This window comes from Puma concolor, chromosome C2, assembly GCF_028749965.1.
Source record: "Puma concolor isolate L17-30 chromosome C2, mPumCon1.1.hap2, whole genome shotgun sequence".
Classification (NCBI taxonomy): domain Eukaryota; kingdom Metazoa; phylum Chordata; class Mammalia; order Carnivora; family Felidae; genus Puma; species Puma concolor.
Window position 1 is genome coordinate 105,116,512 of NC_141675.1, and position 26,288 is coordinate 105,142,799.

General features: G+C 40.0%; 1 long non-coding RNA gene across 2 annotated transcripts in view; it reads right to left on the reverse strand.

The window, feature by feature from the left end:
• Window positions 1-643: 643 nt before the first annotated feature.
• Window positions 644-26,288, reverse strand: part of LOC147577471 (uncharacterized) — a 30,211-nt gene continuing 4,566 nt past the window's right edge. Inside the window, exons 1-3 of one of the 2 annotated variants that reach the window (XR_015240332.1) lie at window positions 20,364-20,785; window positions 5,213-5,323; window positions 644-3,110 (exon numbers count right to left, since the gene is read on the reverse strand). This is a non-coding gene — a long non-coding RNA (uncharacterized LOC147577471). Of the gene's footprint in view, window positions 3,111-5,212; window positions 5,324-20,363; window positions 20,786-26,288 lie in introns of those variants that run through there. The other variant, XR_015240331.1, reaches the window with a different exon arrangement.

Here is a 26,288-nt window from a genome sequence, read left to right on the forward strand (position 1 = left end):
CAACATGGAGGATAGCAATTCTTTGTGGTCAAACTCCATAGGATGCAAGGAATAGAGACTCACTCATGTTACCAAGGGTTACCAGGAAAAAAACAAACCAAGGGTAGGAATGGCAGCTGCCCCAGAACTGAAAGTGGAGGTCATGGAGTCCCACTCTGGTTCTCTTGCATTTATTGACTTGGCTACTCTTTGCCTTTCAGTTTCTCCCTCTTGCTTCCTGCTCACCTTCTGCTGTCTCTCGACTCTCCTTATCACTTCTAATGGTTCATGGTTTTTGCTTTCCTAGAACTTGAGCTAGCATCATGGCCTCTCCAACTTCCCTCTACATAGAGACATGTCAACATTGGCTCTCACCACTATCTTATTCTTTAGGAAGATCCTGGTTCAAATTCTTAGGAATGAGATAATTTTCTGGCCTCACAGTGGATTATCTGTTTGGGTCACTTAGCAACCACTCTTATATAAAGACAGGCTCAGCCCTTACAATTTTAGCTGGAAGAAAAGGGCAGTCAATCGTCAGGCAAGGCTATATATTCCTCAGCATGGTCCAGTGTAGATGTTGACCCCCCAAGGATTGCGATGCAGATCAATTAGAACAGAAATGTAAAAAGTATTATAAAATACAAAGTTATTGAAGAAGATGTGACATTATGTTTTATTTTATTTTTTTAAAACATTTTATTTTTTAAGTAATCTGTACTTCCAACCTAGGGCTTGAACTCACAACCCCAAGATCAAGAGTCACACGCTGCATTGACTGAGCCAGCCAGGTGCCCCTATTAAGTTTTAAACATACATTCAGATGTATCCCCAGGTTCATTAGAAATCCACATATCAAGTTAACATCCTTGCTAATTAATCTAGCATACGTCTTTACAGATTAATGTTTTCTTTCCATAAATGATTCTTGCAAATATTCTTCCCTAACATCTGGCTGCATGCTAGCCATGTCAGGATCTCTGAGTCGAAACAGAATCCTTCAAGTTTCAAGCAATTAGGCATTCAAGTGAATACCATGCTAATATGTAGATTTTAGCATTGTATTTTCTTGGATTCTCTCTAAAAAGAGGGAAACAGAAATTATTCTTCGTTCAATAATAAAGCATTGAAAATGCATCTGTTTCCAACTGCATGTGGTATCTGCTCAAATCTGTATTGGAAAATTACACTGTAAATGCTTTGTAGGCTTTTTTCCCCCACTCATTTTCAGTCTCTCACAGTCTCTCACTTCTTAATCAATTCCTATTTTCTCAACACAGACTGCATTGCCACCAAGCTATCAAATAATAATTTTCTTAGAACTCACAATGAAAAGGAAAAACTTAGCCAAACAAACAAACAAGTGTGACGCTCAGGAACCTTTTGTACCTGCGCCATCACCCTAAGGCGTTCATCCCTCTGCAAGCGGTGGGTTAAATTCAGACAGGCACCTGATATGGTGATTGCAATTCTTTAATTCAAGATTTTTCTTTAAGTCTGAAATGAACTTCCTTTCCCTTGTCTTCAGGAAAGCCTGCAAATACCAAATCCAATTATGAGAGAGATTTAATTTCCCTTTTGGTATATGACCCAGCACAACAATTATCTGTGGATGCTTAAAGAAAATTCATAAAGTACAATTCTCTTGGTTCACACCAGATAAAGTCCCCATGAAATGATGCTGTGGTTGGCGTCATCTCCTGACATTCATGCATGATTCAGCACCTCTAGACAACAATTTGAGGGAATCTGTTTTTCCATTACAAGCAGACTCTGTCTTTTTGCTAGAAACCGGAAGGATCAGAATTCCCAGCTTTTTAAGGCTGGCTGCCTCCTGTGACACCCAGCACCCAGAAGCAATCCAGAGGCTTTTCTGGGTGTTTCTCTTCACACTGCTCCGTGGCACGGCAGTGATGAGCATCCATCCAGGTGATTGACGGTTTTTTCACTTGTCCGCTGCCTACTTCTGCATCTGCTGAAACGACAGCCTCTGTGTTTATATGTGTGATTAGGCTGAGAATTCTTGGGTCAACCACCCACAGATTGTATCAGAAATAATCAATCTTATTTGACTGTCTTAACATTTTGGCTATTTTAGTTGTTGAGGCAACCAGATCTGATGAAGTATTCGCTCGTCAATTTGATGTTCCACAATCGTCTGTCATGGTTCTGAAGTTGGAGGGGGAAAAAATAATAAAAATCAACTGTCAAAACAGTTCATTCCAGTCAATCCAATCATGATTTTCTTCTTGACACCAGAGAGCACTGCTTCTCTTTTCCTTTTTTTTCCTTCACCTCCTCCTCTTCTCCTGAGATCTGTCCCTCCCACAAACAGTTTCTTTCCTCCAGTTATGTTGATGAGCAGCAGAGAAGGAAAATATTTTAGGTTCACAAAGGCTTACATTTTCCTAGAAGATTTGTTTCCTTTGTTTTGATGTTTGATGACTTTTTGCTGTTGGGTAGTCCTGGAAAGACAGATATATTGAATGTATGGAGAGTGTTGATCTTAATGGAGAATTTAGGCAGCAATGTCCTTTGCTTTCTCGTTCAAGATGAATTTTCCTTTTCGGGGAGCACAGCTCCAAAGCCAGGGACAGGCAGCTGGCTTGCACAGTCCCTTCCTGTGCCTGAGCCTGCTCCAACCTTCTTGGAACAGAACAGCTCTGAGTCTGGCCCTGGTGTGGGATGTGGCTAGCTTTCCAAGTTGGGAAATGTGTTAGTAATTACTTTTTACTGCTGTCTTTATTTGAATTTCCAGACTTCTCCCCCCTTCTCCCAGCCTGTTTTTCTCCACCCAGCTTTCTACCTCATTCTGACTGCTAATTTAACCCTGGCTGCCTTCCTCCAGAAACATTTGACCTTGTGCAAGAACTTGGCATGAATTTCTCTCCTCCTACTTCCCCAGAAGGGAAGCACTGGGCTAGGATAATTAGCATCAGCAAGCAGCTCGGCCCGACTGCCTGCCTGTGTCCTCTGGGTTCCACCTGGTTCAACGATAGCCCCCTTTTTTCTGGGCAAAAGGGCAGTGGCCACTAGTTTCCAGTTGCCAGGAGACCTTGTTCCACATTTTGCTTCAAGAAGATGTTACCAGGGATGTGGACTAAGCCAATTAGCTCCTTTAATGAAGTAGCCTGTAGGGGAAATGTAAAAGCATGGGAACCTCCCCAGTCCACATCCTTTCTTTGGACTTGAAACAATTCTATTGGTTTTTCTTATCAAGAAAGGTTATTCTGTTTCAATTGATAGTCTAGAAAGGCTTACAAGGAAACTAAGATTGTTTAACCTGCTTACCTTTGCAATCACTTAAGAAATGTCCATTTCTTCCTTCTGTTGATAAGCTAATTACATACCACTTTTATCTCCCTGTTAATTAAGCCCCTAAGGGCAAATACTGGGTATAGTTTCATAACTGAAATACCAACATATATGTACTTGAAAATAATGCTACTTCAGTCCTTGAAAAATGGTCCACAATTCCATATTCACTAATTCAGTCCACTTTCTTTATTATACGGAATGAGCAGGGTTTCATGGTACATGTTTGTGAATGTATATTATTAGAGTGTATAGAATAGAACTATGTTTGTAAAATGACTTGGGTCATAGGGATTCAGTATAGAGCTAAGGTCAGTAGGGTGGAGATTGTGATAGAAATTATAGATAGGGACATTGACGATACCCACAGAAGCACAATCTATTGAATCCAGCCTATGAAACGCAAGAGAGTACAAAGCTCAACCATTCTGTGCACATATACAAAACACATATATTTTGTGTATATGTACAGGACACTTAGTCACACAGATTAGGACTAAATTGTGGATCACCATCCTATCCTATTTACTGGGCAGGGGGAAGTAGCAATTGTATGTATGGGTCCAGGGGATAAGACCTCTACTTATTAGGAGATGCATGTCCAGAGATAAGATTTCTCCATATTGTATCTACCTCTCAGATTAATGAAAACTGGCATTGTTTTCTAACAATGAGATTCTCCCTGCCTCCACTTAGGAGGACCAGTTCCTTAATCAAGCTTGGATTCTCCATAATGAAGTATATACTACATACGGCCAAAAAGAGAGAGTGTGAGAGCAAGAGCATGCACTCTAGGTCTAAAGCTCTGCCTCTAGCTGTGGGCCCCCGAAGTATTTTCAATAAGGTACAAACTTGACTGTTGTACAAATACACAAAGGACACATGCCAAAATTCATTTGCCCTATTAACGAAGGAAGCAGTGGGACTGTAAAACTGGTTCAATAATTGGAAAGACTAACTCTGTATCTATAGATAGAAAGACAGATAGATTGAAATGATCTTTGGAATTGCATTTTATACTGGACAAAAATCAGTTGCATTTTCACGACAAAAATTCATGAGTTAGGGACACCTGGCTGGCTCAGTCGCCCGAGTCCATACCCTTGATCTGAGGCTTATGAGTTCGAGCCCCACATTGGGCACAGACCTTACGAAAGAAAGAAGAAAGAAAGAAAGAAAGAAAGGTAAAAAAAAAAGACAAAAGAAAGAAAAGAAAAGAAAAGAGAAATGAAATGAAATTCACAAGTTAAATTATAACTTCATATAAGTTCATAGAGCCTGGTACTAATCAATAGTAAATAAGAAGTCACACAAGAGTACATTCCCCTACAGAATGAATACTCTGTGGGCTCCAATTAGATAAAGCTCCAGTATGATATTGAAGGTCATGCAGGTATCTTTTTGCTTTATTTTCAGGTTTGGGATAATTTTCCCAACAGGACTTAGGGTAAATTACCTCTCTCTCTGAACTGCGATGCCTTTATTTGAAAATCAAGAGTAAGGATATCTACATTTCAGGATCGCTGAACAATTTAAATGAAATTATATATCTAAAGCACACCCCACAATACCTCCATAAGTGACAATTCCCTTTTCTACATGGATTCTTTTTATTCCATGTTAACTGACATTTTGCCAATCAGATCTCTTTCAATTGGCACTTCCACATATTACCAAAATAATGATAATTGATGGTTATGATGATGACCCTGAAATCTTCACAGCCTTCTGTGTCATTACAGTTAAAATTATGTGTTCAGCATAGTATTAATATTAAGTGTAATTTATTATATTCTACTTTTTAAAAAAATGTCATTATCCCTGGACCTTGACTCAGTTAAAACAAAATTTCCAGTTAACCAAAACCATATTTTCCAGATTATTAAGCTTATAAGAAAACTCTAACAAGTGTTTTTACCTGGAACACCAGTTTGAATCCAGAAGTGCCCATCTTAAGTGGTAGATTTGAACAAATGTCCTCTAAATTTTCTTCCAACTCAAAAATTTTATAATAAGTGGAAAAGGATACCTAAGAAAAAATAATACATAGAAAGGAGAAAGTGCATACATTTTAGGCCTCAGAAAAAACACAATTGTATACTAAAAATAATAACTGTGGGAGTAGTGTTTTTATTTCTTTAAAAACATGTCATTATGGACAATTTCAAACATATAAAAAATAATAAAACACTCAGATACCCACTACCCAAATTTAACACAGTTTAACATAAACGTTTTACTCTTTTGTCATGTCACCTTGAGATTTAAAAAAAAAAACATACAGCTAAATCCCTCTTCTCATCCTCTAGTCTCTCCCTTTGCCCACCTTCTACACCCCAAAGATAATCATATCCTCAAGTTGATCTATATCCTATGGCAATGTGCATCCGTAACAATATACAGCATTGTTTTGTGAGATTTGAGACCTTACTCAAGTGGTATCATATGTTATGTGTCATTTTGCAACTTCTCTTTTTTTCACTCAACACTGGGTTTTCTTTAACTTTATCTGTATAGATCTATCAAGACCTACTCTATTTTGTATTCCAAAATGTAATTATCCTACAATTTGTTGAACTATTTCTTTACTGAGCTATTATCTCCAATTTTTTGCTGGAACAACTCTGCAAAAGCTATCTTTGTAAGTACAAAGAATTTCCTTTGTACACCTTCTACCTTCCTAGACATTGCCACATTGCCCTCTAAAGTGATTATACTGATTTCTATGTCTCATAGCATGAATATTTTCATACAATTATACACATTTGACTGTCCTTTTCAATGAAGTGACTTCATAATCTGTGCCTATGTTTCTATTGAATTGTTTCTTTTTCATATTCATTTGTAAGTGTGCATGTGTGTGTATGTGTGTGTAAAATCCTTTGATGGTTATATGTATTAAAAATATTTTTTTCTATTATTCATTTGTATTTTTAATTTTTTTTTTTAAATTTTTTTTTCAACGTTTATTTATTTTTGGGACAGAGAGAGACAGAGCATGAACGGGGGAGGGGCAGAGAGAGAGGGAGACACAGAATCGGAAACCGGCTCCAGGCTCTGAGCCATCAGCCCAGAGCCCGACGCGGGGCTCGAACTCACGGACCGCGAGATCGTGACCTGGCTGAAGTCGGACACTTAACCGACTGCGCCACCCAGGCGCCCCTGTATTTTTAATTTTTTATGAGTAGGAAGTATATTTTCTCCTTACATAGATGGCACTTTTCTGGAAGTATTTATTGATAGCTTATCTTTTCCTCATAATGCTACCTCAGTCATGAACATCTCAAATATACGTGGTCTGGCAATGGGTTCTTGGTTTGTCCCAATGGTCTATTTGTCAATACTATGCTGCTTTAATTGCTATAGTTCTATAGAACACCTGCGGATATAGTTGTGTGGGTCTTTCCTCCTTATTCTTTTTCAAACTTGCCTTGACTAATCCTGGCCTTTTCTCTTCCACATGAATTTTAGAATCAGGTTGCCAAGTTCTATGAAAAATCCCATTAGTTCATTGGTTTTGAGGAAACCTCAATTACAAAGCTAGATTTCATCCTAAGAAAGTTCATTTGTATGATAAGTATGTTAAGAAGAATGAGCCCTGGGCTAAAATTTGGGGTAGAATATCTAACTATATAAGAGCGTTTGGACAAGCCCATTTATAACTCCGGGCTTCAGTGTCCCCATCTGCAGAAGAGTCTGGCCCATGATCATACGATAGCATACCAAGACCAATACCACTCAGAAAGTAATTCCTAAAATAGCCGCATCAGCATCACCTGGAAGCTTATTAGAATTGCAATTAGACTCAAAATCTCTGGGGCGCCTGGGTGGCTCAGTTGGTTAAGCCTCCGACTTCCGCTCAGGTCATGATCTCCCGGTTGGTGAGTTTGAGACCCGCATCGGGCCTCTGTGCTGACAGGTCAGAGCCTGGAACCTGTGTCAGATTCTGTGTCTCCCTCTCTCTCTCTCTGCCCCTGTCCCACTCATACTCTCCTCTCTCTCTCTCTGTCTCTCTCTCAAAAATAAACATTAAAAAAATTAAAAAAAAAAAAAAAGAATCAGAATCTCTAAGGATGGAGTCCAGGAATCTATGTTTAACAAGTATCTCAGGTGATTCTTATGTATGGTGTGATGGTTAATTTTGTGTCTCAACTTGGTTAGGCCACAGTGTCCAGATATCTGGTCAAACAGTATTTTAGATGTTTCTCTACACGAATTTTTTAGATGAGATTAACATTTAAATACATAAACTTTGAGTAAAGCAGATTATGCTTCATAATGTGAATGGGACTTGTCCAGTCACTTGGAGGCCTTAATAGAAAAAAGACTGATTTTCCCCTAGGAATAAGGAGTTCTACCAGCAGAGCATCTTTGGACCCAAACTGCAACTCTTCCATGGGTCTCCAATCTGCCAGCCCACCCTGCAGATTTTGGACTTGCCAAACCTCCATAATTACACGAGTCAATTCCTTAAAATAACTCTCAGATGGATAGATAGATAGATAGATATAGATCTATGTATATATTGTATATTATTTATATTTATATTTCTTTCTCTTACTGGTGCTGTTTCTCTGGAAAACCCAGACTAATATACATGGTAAAGTCTGAGAAGCTCACCCTCCAGAGCACCTAGCATAACCCCATCCTTTTATGTATGATTTGTCCAGGTTTACCCATTTGTGAAGAGCTGTGTCTACAGTGTAGGTCACAGGATACCCAGTTTGATGTGTTTTCTGCTGTGCTGTGCTGGTTAAGGAAAACACACTGTCAAGAAAATAAACCGAGTGGGTGAGTTAAGGAGAGCAGACATTTTATTTTCACAATGAATTAATGTGAGTTCCACTTAAATAAGGAGCTCACCTGGTAATTCATTTATAAATTTCTACCTGCTTGACAGAAAAAGCAGCAGCAGAGAACTGAAAGAGTGGGCCCAGATACCATTTAAAGCTGAATCATAAATGAAAATAAAGTATCTCTGAAATAAAAATGAAAGACAAGATAAGCTTCTTTTAGTAAAATATTTTATTACCCTCCACAATTTAAAACGTGTACAAGTGTAGGAGCACCTGGGTGTCTCAGTTGATTAAGCGTCTGACTTCAGCTCAGGTCATGATCTCGTGGTTTGTGGGTTCGAGCCCTGCTTCGGGCTTTGTGCTGACAGCTCAGAGCCTGCAACCTGCTGCGGATTCTGTGTCTCCCTCTCTCTCTGCCCTCCCCTGCTCATGCTCTCTCTCTGTCTCTCAAAAATAAATAAATGTTAAAAAAAAAATTTTTTTTTTAATTAAGAAAAAACGTGCACAAGTATAAAAGTGGGACCACAGACATAAGCTCTGTATGCTCACCACTTGGGCCTGGAAAGCATTTTGTGGGCAAAATTAACCAGTCAAGCCCTGGCGGTGTGAGAGATCCATATCCCAATAAGGGGGAGTGAGTAAACGCAGCTCTAAACTTCATCCACTTCCTAGTAACATACCCTGATGTAGGGAGAACAGCACAAAAGGATCTAGGGTTAGATCATTGGAAAAATTTCCATAGTGTAAGCACTTTGAATAATGGAAAGTACTCTGCATGACCTGAATCTAAATTCCTACCCAGCAAGCCAATGACCTTGGGATCCCAGGTCGAACACTTTATGTTTCTAAATGTACAAACCTATTGCTATCAGAGAGATTTTGCTGACTTGCGCTCAATAATGGATCAGGCCTTAGTGAGTAATCAGTGGATTGAGAAAAAAGGAAATAAAAAAGCGTCTTTCCAACCAGCAGATCTGTTTTCTCCCTGCGTGAAGCACAAAACACACAAAATCATCACTACTTCCAACGACTGGAAGAGTTTACAGAAAGTGAAAACTAATCCTCTCATGTGGAACATAAGCCTGGACACAGACATTTATAACCCTTTATCTCAACTGAAAAGTCTTTGGTGCTTTCCAATGGCTCTGGGTTGTCTGAGGCTGACCTGGGGCCTTGTTAGAAATTTAGCATCTCCTCCGGCATCACTCTTGCTAGGGTGGAGAGCCCACACTGAGGCAATGGGGGAGGCCCCTGGAACACTGCATGAATATTTATAAGAGAAAATGTATTAATAGAGCTTAAAGAACGTCTATCCCCAACCCTCCAAGAGACAAAAGAAATGTCCAAGGGAGATAGCTGACTAGAATTTTTTAAGCCACTGATATTTTAAAATCTATTATTTTTAAATGGCACCTCTCCTCTCAGCATCTGAATGGGGAATTTCAAACACACACTGCCCATTCCCTGCCTTTATCAGCTGTCCTCCCAGGGACTCTGTTGGGAAACTTTCTTTTGAGTTTATCAGACCTGATTCTCTACAGAGAAGCCAGCAAAGCCGGTATGTTTCAGAAATGCATATGCTGTCATTAAAATAGCTGTCCGTTCTCCCAGAGTACCTCCCATAAAAGCATTTTAATTCTCTAACCAAAATGTAGTTCAGCCTTTATTCCGCAAAGCCAATTTGTTTATGTTTCCAAGTTCAATCACAATCTATTTGTAAAACCTATTTAGAATCAGAGTCACATAGCCAGAAATGATCATGCTCTAATTTCCTTATTAGAGAGATTCTTGTTGCAGCTGGCAGCTTGATTTGACTGCTCCCAGGGTCTGGAGCGACATGTTCTTAACCTCGTTTCCCGATTTTGTTCTTCATTCCTTTTGTTTTCTTTCCCCTCAAAATACAAATATCAAGCCAGAGGAACAATTCCTAACTCTGTTGCTTAGACGGAGGTGAAATAAGAGACTGCCACCTTTTTACCTGTCAAGACATGAACAAGATTGGGCTACACATAATATCTGCAGGAGAGAAAGGAAGGAAATGTTCACAAAACACAGCATGACAAGAAAGATGCTTTAGGATTTGGGTAAAAGGTTGATTATTTCAAAGGACTCGGAATGCTATTTTCTGGATAATTGAATCGGAATTAAAGCAGAAAGCCTTTGTAGCATTTGGGAAATCTACTTTTTCTTGCAAAATTTTCTTTACAAGATAGGTGACTCAATCTTCTTGACATAGCAAGATACATCTTTCAAGGTAATTTAACAGTTCTCTAACAATGCGGTGTCCTGAAGCGTCTCTGTGTCTGTATCAGTTGGTGAAATCTTACCCATCCTTTAAAGTCTGGTTCAAATGTTATTTTGTGAAGCTTTCCCCAATGTCTCAATATTTTCTTAATGCAACCTAGTCATTTGTTATGTACAGTATTACAGATTTCACTAGTCTAAGCAGAGGATGCTATGAAAACCACAAAGATGCTCCCATCTTGCTTGTAATGGTGGTTAAAATAATGTCATATCACAAGGTGCACCCTGTAATAGATTATCAATTGCCCAGAGACCTTGCCTCCCTTCCATGTCTCTCAAATTAAACCAGACTGAGAAGCAACACGGTCTACTAATAACTAAGTGTCAAATAAATATGTGAAACTTGTCACACAGCGCTAAGCTTGTTTTCCAAGAGTCTGGGGTACAGAGAATCAGGCAAAATGACATGTTCCAGATCTTGGAATTGGACAATTCAACCAATAATACGAATATATTCAGCCAAAAAAAGATGAGATCTTACCATTTGCAATGAAATGGATGAAACTAGAGGGTATTATGCTAAGTGAAATAAGTTGAACAAAGAAAGACAAATACCATGTGATTCTACTTACATGTGACATATATAAAACAAACAAACAAACAAAAAACAGAACAGACCTGTAAATACAGACAAGAAACTGATGGATGCCAGAGGGGAAGGGTTTGGGGGGTTGGGCAAAATGAGTGAAAGAAAGTGGGAGACAGGTTTCCACTTTCTGAATGAATAAGTCCCAGAGATGAAAGGTACAGCACAGGGAATACTGTCAACGGTATTGTAGTAGTGTTGTGTGTGACAGATGGTGGCTACACTTACGGTGAGCATAGCATTGTATAGAGTTGTTGAACCACCATGTTGTAGCCCTGAAACCAATATAACATTGTGTGTCAACTCTAAAAAAAAAAAAAAAAAAAAAAAAGATGCTTGCTAATTGCTTACCTAATATTCATTCATTCCTCCCTTTTTTCTCACCAACTGAACCTTGAATGTATTAATTTTTTTGAAGGTGTATGTGTCCAATTTAAAACAACTTTCCAGACTCCCAGCAGTTAGGAATGGCCCTATGATCCAGTTGTGGCCAAGGAGATTAAAGAGGAATGCACTGAGTACAACTCACAGGAACTTTTCAGAGGCAATTTCAGCTGGTGTGCTTTTGGCCCTTTAACTTTGGTGTTCTTTTCCCCTTCTTTTTTAATTTCATTTAATTTTTTAATGTTTATTTACGAGAGAGAGAGAGAGAGAGAGTGAGCAGGTGAGGGGCAGAGAGAAAGAGGGAGACACAGAATCTGAAGCAGGCTCCAGGCTCTGAGCTGTCAGCAAGGAACCTGACATGGGGCTCGAACTCATGAACTGAACTGTGAGATCATGACCTGAGTCAAAGTCAGATGCTTAACCAACTGAGCCACCCAGGTGCCCCTCCCTTTCTTCTTGCTTAAGACCTAGACTTAGTGTCTGGTAATACAGCAGCCATTATGTAATCTTAAGGATGATGAAATAGTAAGATTTAAAGAATCTGGACCCTTGATGATGTTGCTGGTTCATGTTAGTCTTGGATGCCAACTCAGATCTGCTCTGGCATGAGACAGTAAACTCCTTTCCTGTCTACATGACCTTTTGTCAGGCGTCATTACTTGCAGGTGGGAACAATCCTGACAGATATGCCTTTCTTTTTTTTAATGTTTATTTATTTATATTGAGAGAGACAGTGTGTGAGAGTGGGGGTGTTAGTGGGGGACGAGCAGAGAGAGAGGGAGGGAGAGAATCCCAAGCAGGCTTCGCACTGTCAGTGCAGAGCCCAATGCGGGGCTCAAACCCCCAAACTGTGAGATCATGACATGAGTCGAAATTGAGTCATATGCTTAACCAACTGAGCCACCCAGGTGCCTCCAGATATGTCCTTCTTAACCAATGGAGAGGCCCAAAGTAAACTTGCCTGGGACTTACTTGTCCAAACACACAACTCCTACAGCTCGAATATCAGTTGCCCCCACCATCTCCCCTTATGATAACGCTTGACAGTCATTTCAGAAAACCTGGCAACCCACATCAATGAAATTCCCAGAGATTATCAAGCCCTCTTGTTTTTAGCCAATTTTTGTATTGCCAAATAAAATATTTTTACTTGCTAAATCTAGTAACCCTACCATTTTTTGGGGAAACTGTCTAAAATGTTTTACAAGCTTTCCAAATATCTTGAACACTTTGTAATCTTAATATTTTCTGCATGTTTCTGTGATTACTACATTCTGCTTTCTATACAATGCTCTTTGTTAATGTTTACTCATGTGTTTCCTCTATATTCAATGGTTCCAGTATGCTAAGTTTATGTTTGTAAGTGCATGCAAACACACACACACACACACACACATTTTCTCCCTCTTGCCAGTTGGGAGTGTTTTACTGACAGAATGGCCACCTATGATATCTTGGCCTTGCCTATCCAATTTACTCTTTAACACCTGCTTTTAATGTGACTATGCTAGGATTTGGTCTAAAGTAAAACTAAACAACTCTAAATAATGATTTAAAGGATGAAGCTATCAATAAAAATGGTGGACTTTGTGGTATTTATTTTCACATAAATGTTTCTGGCCTCCTGGTTCTTGACTATGTTTGGTTGCAATACCTGTATATTCAAATGATCTCTCAATAAGAGAGGTGCTGCTGTGTAATATTGTCTCTTTAAACACTTGCCCATTCTGTGTGTGTATACATGCATGGGCATCCCTGCATAGGGATGCTCACACACACGTGCACGTGTGCACACACGTGCATACACACACTTAGTTGTCACTTGAGAGCTTTTATGCCCTGAAAGTCTATTTATCTGAACGTCGTCTGTGCTAGTGTTTAAGTTCCTTGATGGCCTAGATGACAGCAAATAATTTTATTGAATACTCTTGACACGCAGCATTACTCATCAGCTGGGCTTGATCAGTGCTCTCTGTTGGTGTCAATTCTCTGTATATTCTTGCTTCTCAAGCAAGGACTGGCAGCAAAAGCATAGCCAGGTTGCTTAGGAGAAAAGCAGAGTCAAAAATCCTTCCCCAGACCTACCAAATCAAAATCCACATTTTTAACCAGACCCCAGAAGAGTCCTATGCACATAGAAGTTTGAGGAGCACTGATACAGAGCAGGGGTTCTCAGACTTTAGTGCATCAGAGTCACCTGGAGTGCACACTGAAATACCAGTTTCTGGGCCCCACTTCCGGAATTTCAGATTCAGTAGTTTGGGGCAGGGTCTGAGAATCTGCATGTCTAACAAGTACCTGCTGGTGTTTGGAGACCAAGGCCAAGTCTTTTTGAGAACCACTGCTCTCAAGGAAGCTAAATGACAAAACTGTCAAAATGCAACGGCTTAATAATCAGAAAGCTGCATTTTAGCTTTTATTCTTCAAGTAGCTAGCTGTGTGACCTTGAGAAGGTTGTTTTACTGTCTCTCTTTTTCTCATCGGTAAATAAGATGATTTGAGGATCAGCTCAAGCACAGAACTTGTCTTCTTGGCATCTGTTTACACGTCTGGTCTCCCCTGTACATTGTCAGCTCCTTGAAACCAGGAACCACATTTTAATTATTGTTGTATCCCCAGTGAGACCATAGAAGTCTCTCAGCTGAATGAGTGAATAAATGAGCAAATAAAGAAATGAATCCAAGATAGGAGGTACAAGTTGTAAAAGCATTTTTAAAATGAAAGATATTATTGTTGTATATGGTACCTAGTTTTTTAAGATTGGTGATTAAACTACTATCGTGTCAAGGACACTAATAGTAATAATAATAATAATCATAGCAGCAACAACTAACATTCATATGTTAGATGCAAAAACTAATACTTTTTTTGAATTTATTTTGAGAGAGACAGAGACAGTGCAAGTGGGGGAGGGGCAGACAGAGAAGAAGAGAGAGAATCCCAAGCAGGCTCCACACTGTCAGCGGAGAGCCTGATGCAGGGCTCAAACCCACAGAACCGTGAGATCACAACCTAAGCCGAAACCAAGAGTTGGATTCTTAACTGACTGAGCCACACCCGCACCCCGCAAAAACTGATAATTGAGGAAGAAGACATATCCAAGATATTGAATCCAGTAGGCATGAAACCATAAGATACCAGGAGGCATGAGTTGATATGTCTAGGGAGATGAGGATTAGAGCAATTAAACTAGACTCAAGGCACTGGGTGTTGTATGGAAACCAATTTGACAATAAATTTCATATATTTAAAAACATAAATAAATAAGTAAATAAAACAAACCTCAAAAAAAAAAAAATAAACTAGACTCAAGGACAACCAAAAATGCTACCAAACTTGTAGACAACATCTACTTTAAGGGTGGTACCACTGCTTGGGTGAGTCAGAGGATTTCTGGGAAAAGACTCTGCAATTTCATGCTTAGCAATTTAGCTTTCCTTGTGACAGCATTGCAAGGGTGAGCGGTGATGGGAGTGGCAAGTCGAATTTATATCTCCCTACATCCCAGTTCCTTGTATGACCTCAAAGCCCCAAGCCAGGTCTATGCCCCAACTCTCATTCCACAGGTCCTGGTAACTGCAAGGGACTCAACCTGGCTTAGAATCCTTCAGTTCCTAGTGAACAAGGTGCACCAGGAATGTTTCCAACTCCTTTGTTACCTTAGAAACTGCAAAGGTTTCCCTTACCACGTCTGATTGCAACAAAAGCAAGAAGCAAATGTTCCTGCCTGTGCCAAGAGAATAATGCTGATAGAAAGAAAGATTGGATCAACAGCTCTATATGTACGAAGAGCAGTTGAATGTGATCAGGGACCAGCATATCATTTTATTAAGAGAGAGTAGATACCCTTGGTACTTGAGAACTCAAATTTGTTTCCTCAAGAAGTTTTCATTTTCCTCTGCTGTGCACATCTGTCACCTACTTGCTTGCATTGATTTTTTTTTTTTAAGGAAAAAAAATGCAGCATACAACTCGTCTACCATGTGGTGGGATTTAATTAATGTTTGGGAAGTATTTTGAGCTTCTTTGATGAAAGATGTTGGCTGCCACTCGTGTTCTTACTGCACAATTTTCCTGGTGGTTTTTAAGGTTTTAAAGTGAAATAAAAATTCAATGGGATCTGAAACACTGATGATGGGTGAGTTTTTATTCAGTAAGTTAAAGAAAATAACACATTAGAATCACCTAAGCATACGAGAGTGTACCTGCAGCGTTGCTAAACTATAACCCAATATATCTGCAGAAGGAAGAAAAAAAAAGATAACAAAGCCCAGAAAGCGGGTATTAGCTTTCTACCAATAGATAATTGTAATGCCACTGTGGGTTCCTGAAAGATACACCAATACAATTGCCAGGAGTCAGTACCTGGTCTTTTAGGCAAGTTACTCGCAAAAGTTGAATATGGCCACTATTTGAATGAGATCAACAAGGAACAGAACATTTAAACAGAGCCAAATGTGGGTATAGCAGGCATCAACATCCATGTATTTGTGTATGCAAATTAGTTTAAACATTTGATAGGCTTCAAATTATTGTGAATGGCTTTTCCTTCTCTCTGATGACATGGAAATATCCTACCCTCCAAGCCCTCACACTTCCCTGAGCACCGCTTAGGCTCCCTTACTGGAAACACAAATCTAACAAGTTTAGTTAGCTGGTTGCTGAACCCATGGCTTATTCCCAGCCAGAAATTAGATAAAGGAGTGGGGCTGCTACAGAAGGCGCCTTGGTATCACCAAAGAGTGACATAGATGTTCTTGCCAAAGATTTCATTCAGCAGGCAATTCAGTCTCAGTGCTCACCGTCTTCAGTATCTGTCCAGGTTGGTTAGATGGCTGGCCCGTCAGTCAGCAATTCGGTAACACCTTATTATCTGCCTGTGTCCTGTGTGGCGCTGTCCCGTCATTCCAATGAAATTCCCATCTTCCTGGATGTATGTCCTGTTGACACACCGGCTGGGCAGGACCCAAGGACCCATCCCACCACAGCTTAGCATAAGTGATGCATGGTCTGAACGCTCCCAAGTACCGAGAGCCATCGCTGAGCAGCCATTTGCCCGGGATCTGTTGGGTTTGGGTCTGAGCCCTGCAGTTCAGCACACTGATCTGGGTTCAAGTCCTCCTTTCCTAGCTGACATGCATTAAATAACCCCAGCCATTTACTCATTCTTCCGGAGTCTCAGTTTCCTCAACAGTAAAATGCGCATTATAATGGGACCTAACTCAAAGGGCTGTTAAGAGGATGGCATGAGGCAAAACGGGAAGGCACTCAGGTTTGATACAGGTTGATATAGGAGACACGTAGAACTAGAAGGGGTTTTGACAGTCAACTTATCCTAACACCTCATTTTTTAAAAGTTCCAGAGAGAGAAGTGTCACAGACAAATGTTGGCAGAATAGGAAATTAGATGAAAGAAAAGAAAAACAATTGCCTATCTAGTCTATGCCAGAAACCTCACATCTACTATCATTATTAATCCTCAAAAAGTTCTCTGAGGTGGTGTTATCATTTTCTTTTTTTTTTTTGAATGGAAGAAAAAAGCTCAGAGAGGTTCCGTGAAGTGGTCAAACGCCACACAGCAGGTGCATGCTGGAGCTGAAAGGCAAACTTGTGCGCTTGAGTCCAAAGTCCACATCCATGCCTCTCTACTGTTTTGTCTCCATGTAGAAGGCAGGACTCCTATTTTTAGGTAACCTACTTGATACTGGGTATAAAATCCTTAAAACTAATCAGAACACACCCGAGCTATTATTACTGAGGGAGATTTAGTTGTATCCTAGAGGTGCTTAATGGGACGGTCCCTTTTTAGCTGAAATCCGAATATCAACATGTTTCTTCCTAACAAAGGCAGAGAAAGGTGGCTGTTTTCACATTCTGCCTTCATGTGGCAGAGAATGCTAATAGAGGAGAGGCACACAGACAGGGCATGGAGGGCATAGTCTGAGCAGACAGAGCCACGGTGCCAGGTAAACAATCCCAGAGAGAGGCCTGTCTTGGCAGTCGGAGGTGGGGATACTGCAGCAGGTACTGGAAGAGCCCATGTCTGTAGAAATCAACAGACAAAGGCTGTATTCAAAGGGAAATCTGAGGAATGACACCGGCAGAGATGGAAAAAATCTGCAGGTAGTAACAGGCCCCAGCAAAAGCCACCGCCATACCAGCACCGCCACATAGTGAGAACCTGCAGAACCTGAAAGCAGAGGTGTCCTGGCCGTGCGGAAGCAGTGAATATTCCCTTAGTCACAGAAGGAACTGGAAATTTTCCCTGGTTCCCCATGGATCTTTTGCAGAGGCAGTTGTAGTTAATCACGTGGGATCTGAGATCAGACTGCTTGGTGTGGCTTCTTCGCAGCTTGCCAGCTGTGTGACCTTGAGCAAGTTGCCTAACCTCTCTGTGTAGCTCAGCTTCCTCATTTATAAAATGGGTTGAAAAGCTGTACCCACATCATAGGATTATTGGGAGGATTAAATAAATAAATTTGCGCATGGATGGTAGTTGGAATAATTGGGGGCACCTAGTAAGAGCTCAGTAAACTGTAGCTGTGATTATAACTTCAGGGTTTGCTCAGATAATGAGATAGGATTTACGTTTGGCATCCAGTAAATACTGGATAAAGGTTCACTGTTATTTTATACTTGCATATATTTAACATTCACAAGCTTGGTAGGCATTAAATGGTTGGATTAACCCAACCAGTATGGTTGTAAATAGATATCTGGTCTGGGTAAACCCTACCTGACCTATGGCCACCAAGATTCTAGCAAAAGAGCAGATAACTGGGAAAGTGCCACTTCCCCACCCCCTCCGCCCACCGTGCAGAAGGCTGCTCCAAAAACAGATTTCTGTGTGGTGCCTACAATGTCATCCACTGATATCAGATTATGGTGCAGTTTCTTTTTCTGAAGACATTGGCAGTAAAAGGACACCAACCACAAAGCAGGATTCAGATTCTCTTCCAAGCAATCATATGTATTAAAGGTTATCATAGTATGTATATGGCACCAGATGCCCTCCCGTGAACCTTTTCCAAAATTCTCCCAGAGAAAGCTCTGACCTGCTGCTTTATTGCAGAGAGCTGCGGAGGTGGGGGGGGGGGGGGCGCTAATAATACAAACAATAGGCACTTTATTTTAAAGGATCATAATGGGCAAAAGCTGAGAAAAGTGAGATTCGTGAAAAGCAGCAGGAAATTATACTGACCATCTTTGCACCACTCAATTGAGATTCAGAATGAGGTTCACCCAAAGGCCACCTTCCGACTGGTGATTTACATGGTGTGAGTTAAGTAATAAAGCAGCCATGGAGGAAAACTTACTTAAAAAAAAAATTGCTTCCTCTGCTGCCTGACTGGTGGGTGGAGAATGAAGCAAGACCATCTACAGAGAAAGCAGAGAATGTGGGGTGCATGTGGAGGTGGTCAGGAGAGAGAATCAGGTTAGGATGGCTTCGCCTCTAACCAAGAGGTTTTGAAATTATCCAGAAAGAAAAGAAGACCTGGAATCCTGAGGTCCATAAAAAATAAAGCAATACGCAGCTTTGTGACAAATAAGACTGCCAGCAGAAAATATGCTGTTTCTGGCCAGCTCTTCAAACCTACTGAATCATCTGCCCAAAGGCAAAGCATTTGTGATACTAAATAACCCAGTCTTAAAATGTCCAGTGTGAAATTTGTTTTTTTCTTAAAAGAAGTAGCTTTGTATTCTCAGGCTGTGTTTGTGTGCCCATGCAGTCTGGCCATTTTGAGAGACGTGACCAGTCAAGGCAATTGAACCACATCAAGTAAGAAGTCTCCTTGGTGTGATAGCATGTTGAATTTCAGCTACACTCTCCTCTCAGGACCCTCAACCGAGTAAAGACAGCAGTGTGGCTGACCAGCCGACCAGCCAGCCAGTCAGGTGGTTTGTTATTCGGTCAGGCTATCTACAACGCCCTCTGGAAGATTCTACAGGGTACAGCTGGGAACGAGTGGAAACCTGGTTTAAAGTGGTTACCAGATGACCAGCCTAGAGCCACTCAACCCCCAACACAGAGAACTTGAGAGCTGTGCATCTTTAGTTTGACATGACTATTAGCCACTTTGATTCCTCCTGGCAGGAAGACTAGAAGTGAAATTTGTGCAAATCTTCCTTTTGATGTAATGAAGCATTCCATAAACTGAAAATCTTAAGACCCAATTATAAAGGCCAAATTGCTATTTTACTTACTAAGATAAAAAGCTACAGTCTCAGTCATTTGCTTTTTGTAATTTCCCTGATCTCATGGATTCCTCACAATAAGTCCATGAGGAAAGTATTCGTTCTGGTCACGGATCTATCTGTTAGTTGCAGGTAACACAGACTCAATTCAGCTCAAACAAAACAAAACAAAACAAAACAAAAAAAACAGGGAGGAATGAAGGTTGGGGATTATTGCAAGGTTAAGGTACAGTCTCACTGGATCTAAGAAAAACTGAACCAATCAGGCTTCAGGACAGACGAGACAAAACTGAGGTAGTTCCGGGAACTGTCACTCTCTACTCCCACCCCTCTCTTGAGTCAGTGTCCACCATGGTCTGAACATTTGCAGTATGATTGGGATACAAAGATAACCCATTATCAGGAACTAAAGTGAGGTGGCCATTGCCAGAGAAAAGGATTTGAGCAAAGCTTACCTCGCAAACAATTCTAGTATAGCATTACTATCTCCATTCACCACATAAGGAAACTGAGGCATAGGAAGGTTAGAAGGGCTTAATCTTACAGTTAGCAAGGAGCTCTAGGCCTCCTGAGAGAATGGGTGTTGCATTCAGACAGATGTATGTTGAAATCCTCTAGCTCGCTTGCTGCTGGATCCTGGGCAGGTTTAATCTCTTCACACTTCAATTTCTTCACCACCAAAGTGGGCTCATGTCAAAGGTTTGTTTTTAGGGTTAAATTAGATGAGATGATCCATTTAACTCATCTAATTTGGTGCCCGGAATACAGCAGCATGCAAAAAACAACAATAGTCCTTCTCTCACCTGTGAAACCACATCCTAAGCTGCATCACAGTTGACCATGGAATGTAACTGATCTTTTGCTCTTCCTCCTCCAGTGCATGTGCTGCCACTCCCGGAGACTGCCAGCTCCTTAGACCATGTCTCCTCTCTCTCGCACCCCTCCCTGGGCTGGCTGAGCCCTTTGGCAGTCTCTCCAAATTCCTGTGGAATTAAACTGGCTGAATGCGTTCCACATGTCCCTCTCTTCCCTGCAAATCCATTAAGGACCACACCCCATCTTTACATTTCATTGTGTCTTCCTCAGGCTATCAGCTTCTCTGGGGCGCCAACATGGTTTTTTCTCTTTTTCCTTTTGTCTCTCTTTCATGGAGCTCCACCTGGAGGTCAGTGGCTTCGGTTTGTTATGAAGACAAATTTATTGCAGAAGAAAAATGGCCTCCAGGCGAGGCGGCTGTTCAACTTCAGATGACTCCAGTTAAAGAGAAGGAATCCTGAATTGTACTTCTTGGGTACATTATCATGGGATTTCTTTGTTGGGGGTGGGGGAGGGGGAGAGCAGGGAGGGAGGATGACACACAATTGTCATCTCACAAACTTCTTCTCCCAGTTACATGCAAAGTCTGGATGTCAACAAGGAGCTCAAGTATCTCCTAGACAAGGTGCTAACTTTGAAGAGAGATATCCATCCCATAGGATGCATAAAAGATAGAAACAGGAACTTGCATTTGACACATACTATCTTGTGTCTGCACTTTACATACAGTACTTCATTTCCCCAGCAACCTTGCAAGGTTGGGGATATTATTCCAATTTTACAGATAAGGAACACTGAATAATAACCCTAAGCTATGCAATTAGTAAGGGATGTGCTGGAACCCAGCAAGGGGGCTGCTGCAGAGAAGATACCAGGTCAGTCTTGCTTCCAAAAACCATTCGTTTCCTTCTTTGATGTTTTAGGCAACTCACCTTGACCACCACTAACTGAGAGAGAAGACTGGTACCCAAGGGGACTGGCTGAGCAGAGCAGAAAGAAGGAATAGAGTTGTTTTGGAACAAAGCCACTAGTTGACCATCACTGAAAAAGAAAGATTTGCACCACTAGTTTGGAGCCGTTGAAAGACCATCATCAGCACGTGGGCATTTGGGCCAGACTGAACCAAGCCCTATCCGTTATTACACATCCTTGCTAAGTCTCAAGTTTCCTCACTTGTTAAAAAGAAGAACGATAGTGGTGCCTACCTCACACAACTTACTGTAAAGAGTAAATGCAAAAGCTTGCATAAAGTGTTCCTTGCTTAGGAAAAGGCCTGTATATAGCAAGTACTCAAAAAATGTTAGCTATTATTGGGGTCCCTGGGTGGCTCAGTGGGTTAAGCGTCCGACCTCGGCTCAGGTCATGATCTCACTGTTTGTGAGTTCGAGCCCTGCATCGGGCTGTGTGCTGACAGCTCAGAGCCTGGAGCCTGCTTCGGATTCTGTGTCTCCCTCTCTCTCTTCCCCTCCCTGGCTTGTGTTCTGTCTCTTTCTCTCAAAAATGAACAAACATTAAAAAAAATTTTTTTAATGTTAGCTATTATCAATAGTGGACAATTTAAAATAAATGGGGATTACTTTGTCACAGAAATTGCTACCAGGATGATAAATAAGATGTCCTTCCTTAATGAAGAGATGTGATTCATTTACAAATAGCACACATTTGCATGTAGACAATAATGTGATAATACCATTAAATGCAGTTTGTTCCTCTAACAAGTTTGAAGGTACTACTTCCCATTGATGCTGAGCCCCACCCCCTTGTTTACATTGTTAAATTGCTTAGCAACCCCTCTTCTAGTCTTAAGTAGAGATAAAACAGTGCAATCAAGCAAAGGACAGGGGTCCCTGGGTGGCTTAGTGGGAAGAACATGCGACTCTTGATCTTGTGGTCATGAGTTTGAGCCCCATGTTGGGTGTAGACATAAAAATCACATTTATTTTAAAGTACCTTCTCATGATTTTGACTTTTTGTGACCTTGGATGATTCTTCATAGCCCTTGTGTAAGGTGAGGGCTGACCACAGTAGCTGGGTGTGTTGGTGGAAGGGTGAGAATCATCTTGGGAAGAGACGGGTCTCTGTGCTCTTGGTTGCAGATTTCCATCTCATCAATAATTCTTCACTTTCTCTTCCTTGCCTTTCAAATCTTGCCTAGCTCAACAATGAGAGAGAAAAGAAAGGTGGTAGTGATAAACTCTGCTTACATAGAAAAAGACAGAAACATTTACATCGTGTGTTTTCAAAGGGCACCAACCCAGTCTTTGTCTGTTACTGTATTGAGCAGAGAAATTCATGAGCCCATGACACCTTGAAATCCCATCAGTATCAATATCCCTGTGCCAAGGGTAACATTCTCAGCTTTTTGATAGCAGCCTTTCCTATCCTTCACATTACCACACTGTGTGCCTCATCTGTAACCTCTTCTAGAAAAGCTCTTATCATTGGTACTTCATTCTAATTTCTGTTTTCAAACAAGGGAGGAAAAAAAAAGAGAGAAGCATGTATTCAATTTTATGATTGACTTATAAAACCTCAGGTAAGTTTTCTAACATGAATTTTTGAGGGCTGATCACTTGGACTGCTACAGCCAAGACTCCAAAATTGCTCTCCATTTCAGGTGGAGTCCTTTCCATGCTATATTGTCTTTTTGCCTGTCTCTTTCTCTCCTCCCTCCTCTTGAATACTGGACTTGGGATCAGGAAACCCTCCGCCTCCAGATTTACCTCAGATCTAGTTTCTAGCCTCATTAGTTTGGGGCCTTGAATAAATCACTTTACCACTCTGAGCATCTATGTTTCTAAATGTCCAATGAGATTGCTGTATCACATAAATGTCAAAGTCCTCCTCACCTCCAAAATTTCTAACCATTCATTTATCTGAGGACTTTCACTTTTGGACAGAATGTAAAGATCCCAGTAAGCTAACAGCAATACTGTAGCAAGAAGGAAAAAGAAATAGGTACATTGAAGACATCATTAAAAACACTGAAGAGTGATGGATGCAGAGAAATTAGACTGAAATTCCTAAGGAGTTTATAATCACCAGCTGCTGGCTTCCCAAGAAGCATTTGCCCACTGTGGGTATAGGCTGAAGGCTGGATTTGAGCCATGCAGGCCTCTACTGGGAAAATAGGAACACAGCAGAACTATTGGTGAAATGGGATTGAAGTAATGTGTTTGGTATAGGATTGAAGTAATGGATTAGAAAACAGAGAAGTGCCAAATATAAGATCCATTCCCTTAAGGATGGTGGGGAAAGCTTATGTGGGCTAACCCAGAAAGAGAGAATAAGTTTTTTTTATAATCTGCAGTGTCTAGGAGACAAAATCCCACTAGAAATAAGAGTTTTTGATGAATGGATTACAGTTCTTCCCTTTAAACCATTTACCAGATTTTGAACCTATGTGAAATGGGAGTGTCCAAATCTCTGCAGGCTCCTAACCTCTGAAGAGCAGAACTGTTCGAGTTAAGGATACAAGGAGTTTCTAGGCTCCCCATTGAAAGCCCAAAGATGCCCTTTGCAGAGAACAGGGACCAACTGGAGGGCAAATGGTTTATCTACCAAGATTTACTCAAAGCTGCAACCCAGCCTCACACCCAGCTCAATCCCTACCTGTCTGCCTACCAAAGGAAAGGAAGAGTCCTTGATGGTACAGGATTTCATCTGAGCATTCTGGGATTTTTTTGTTTTGTTTTGTTCTGGATTATTTTTGATACCCAGTTTCTATAATACAATTCAAAATTACTAACATGAGAAATGAATGGAAGATGTGATTGATAATCAAGAGGAAAAAAATCAAATAATAGAAGCATACCCACAGATAATTCAAATGTGGTAATTAGCAGAAAAGGATTTTAAAATCATTAAGATTTTGATATGAAAAAATAGAGGAGAAATGAAATAAAAGATTAAGAATTTCAACAGAGAATTGAAATTGTTAAAAAAATCAAATAGGATGGGAGGGAGGGGAGGGTGGGTGATGGGTATTGAGGAGGGCACCTTTTGGGATGAGCACTGGGTGTTGTATGGAAACCAATTTGACAATAAATTTCATTAAAAAAATTTAAAAAATCAAATAGGTGTTCTAAAACTGAAAAAATATAATAATATATTATTTAAATTGAACAATTAATTGGGTAAGTGTAACAGTACATATACCACAGATTTTTTAATTCAAAGACAAGATCATTTTTTAAAAACAGTAGCCCAAGTTGAAGCACAAAAGTGAGGGAAAAGAGTAAAAAGAACAGAATAAAATATAAGAGACATATGGTACACAGTAAAAAAAAAAAAAAAAAAAAAGAAAGAAAAAGAAAAGAAAATCCAATACACGTATAATTGAAGTCCCAGAAGGAGAGGAGAAGGGGACTGGAAAAGAGCAATTGTTATAGAGATAACAACTGAGAATTTTCTGAAATTTATCAACGATATCCACTCCACTCACAAATTCAAGGAAGGGAAACAGGGAACACTAAGAAGAATAAAAACAATGAAAACCACATTTAGGGACATCATATTCAAAGTGTTGGGAAGTAAAGACTAAGAAAAAAATCTGAAAAGAACCAAAGGAAAAAGAGACACATTCCGTTCAATGTCACAAAGAGACTGATGGCTGACTTTTCAATAGGAACTATGGAGGGGTCCCTGGGTGGCTCAGTCGGTTAGGTTTAGCGTCTGACTTCAGCTCAGGTCATGATCTTCCAGTTCATGAGTTCAAGCCCCGCATCAGGTTCTGTGCTGACAGTTCAGAGCCTGAAGCCTGCTTCAGATTCTGTGTCTTCATCTCTCTCTCTGCCCCTCCTCTGCTCTCTCTCTCTCTCTCAAAAATAAATAAACATTAAAAATAATAATAAAAACATAGAAACTATGGAAGCCAGAAGATAATGCTTTAACATCATTAGACCTGAAAGAAAAATGCAACACTGAATAAAATTATATCAAGTGAAAATGTACTTCAAAAGTTAAGCCCAAAATAAAGATATTTTCCAACAAAGTAACTTTGACTGAGTTTGGCTCTGGAAGAACCATAAGATTTACTAAAGGAAAATTTTCAGGCCAAAGGAAAAGAATCCTGGATGGAAATAGTAAACTATGGGAAGAAATGAGGAGCACTATAAAGAATAAATATGTGTACAAGATTTTTTTTAATATCAACTTTTTAAAAGAAAAATAAGAAAAGATTATTGAGAGTATAATGTAGGAGTCAAATGTTAGCTAGTGTCACAAAGAACCAGAAGATCTAAATGAGATTAAACTATTATTGTAAGTTTCTTGAGTTACTTGTGAAATGGCAAAAATGCTAACCTACAAGATATATTGGGAAGCTAGGAAGGCACAATAATTTTCTAGGAAAAAAGACAAGAAAATGAAGAATGTATAATAAGAAACTACTAGAGGAGAAACATGGAAAATAAATACTTCAAAAGAAGGTAAAAAAAAAGGCATAAAAGAACAAAGCATAAATGGGAAAAATAGAAAAAATAACAAGTAGAAATAATTAAACGAACTATGTCAGTAATTTTATACATACATGGACTAAACACTCCAATCAAAAAGGAAAGATAAAATGGATTTTTTTTTAAAACACAAGACTCAATTATAGGCCCTTTATAATAAACATATTTTAAAGTTTAATATATTTATCTGGGAGGAGTAAGGCAAGGGCTTTGCAGATTAAGTGCCCTGGGTTTGAATTCTAGCATCTAATTATAAACTGTTTGAACATAGGTAAGTTACATAACTTCTCTGAGCCTCAGTTCCCTTATCTATAATAAAAGAGCAATAATACTTATCTGAAAGGGTTTCTGTGGGAATGAAATAAAGTTAATGAGAAAAACCAGAACAGGCTAGAAAAGCCTCAATTAGTAATAGGTATGACTGTTACTGTCATCACCACCACCAATGATCCCAGT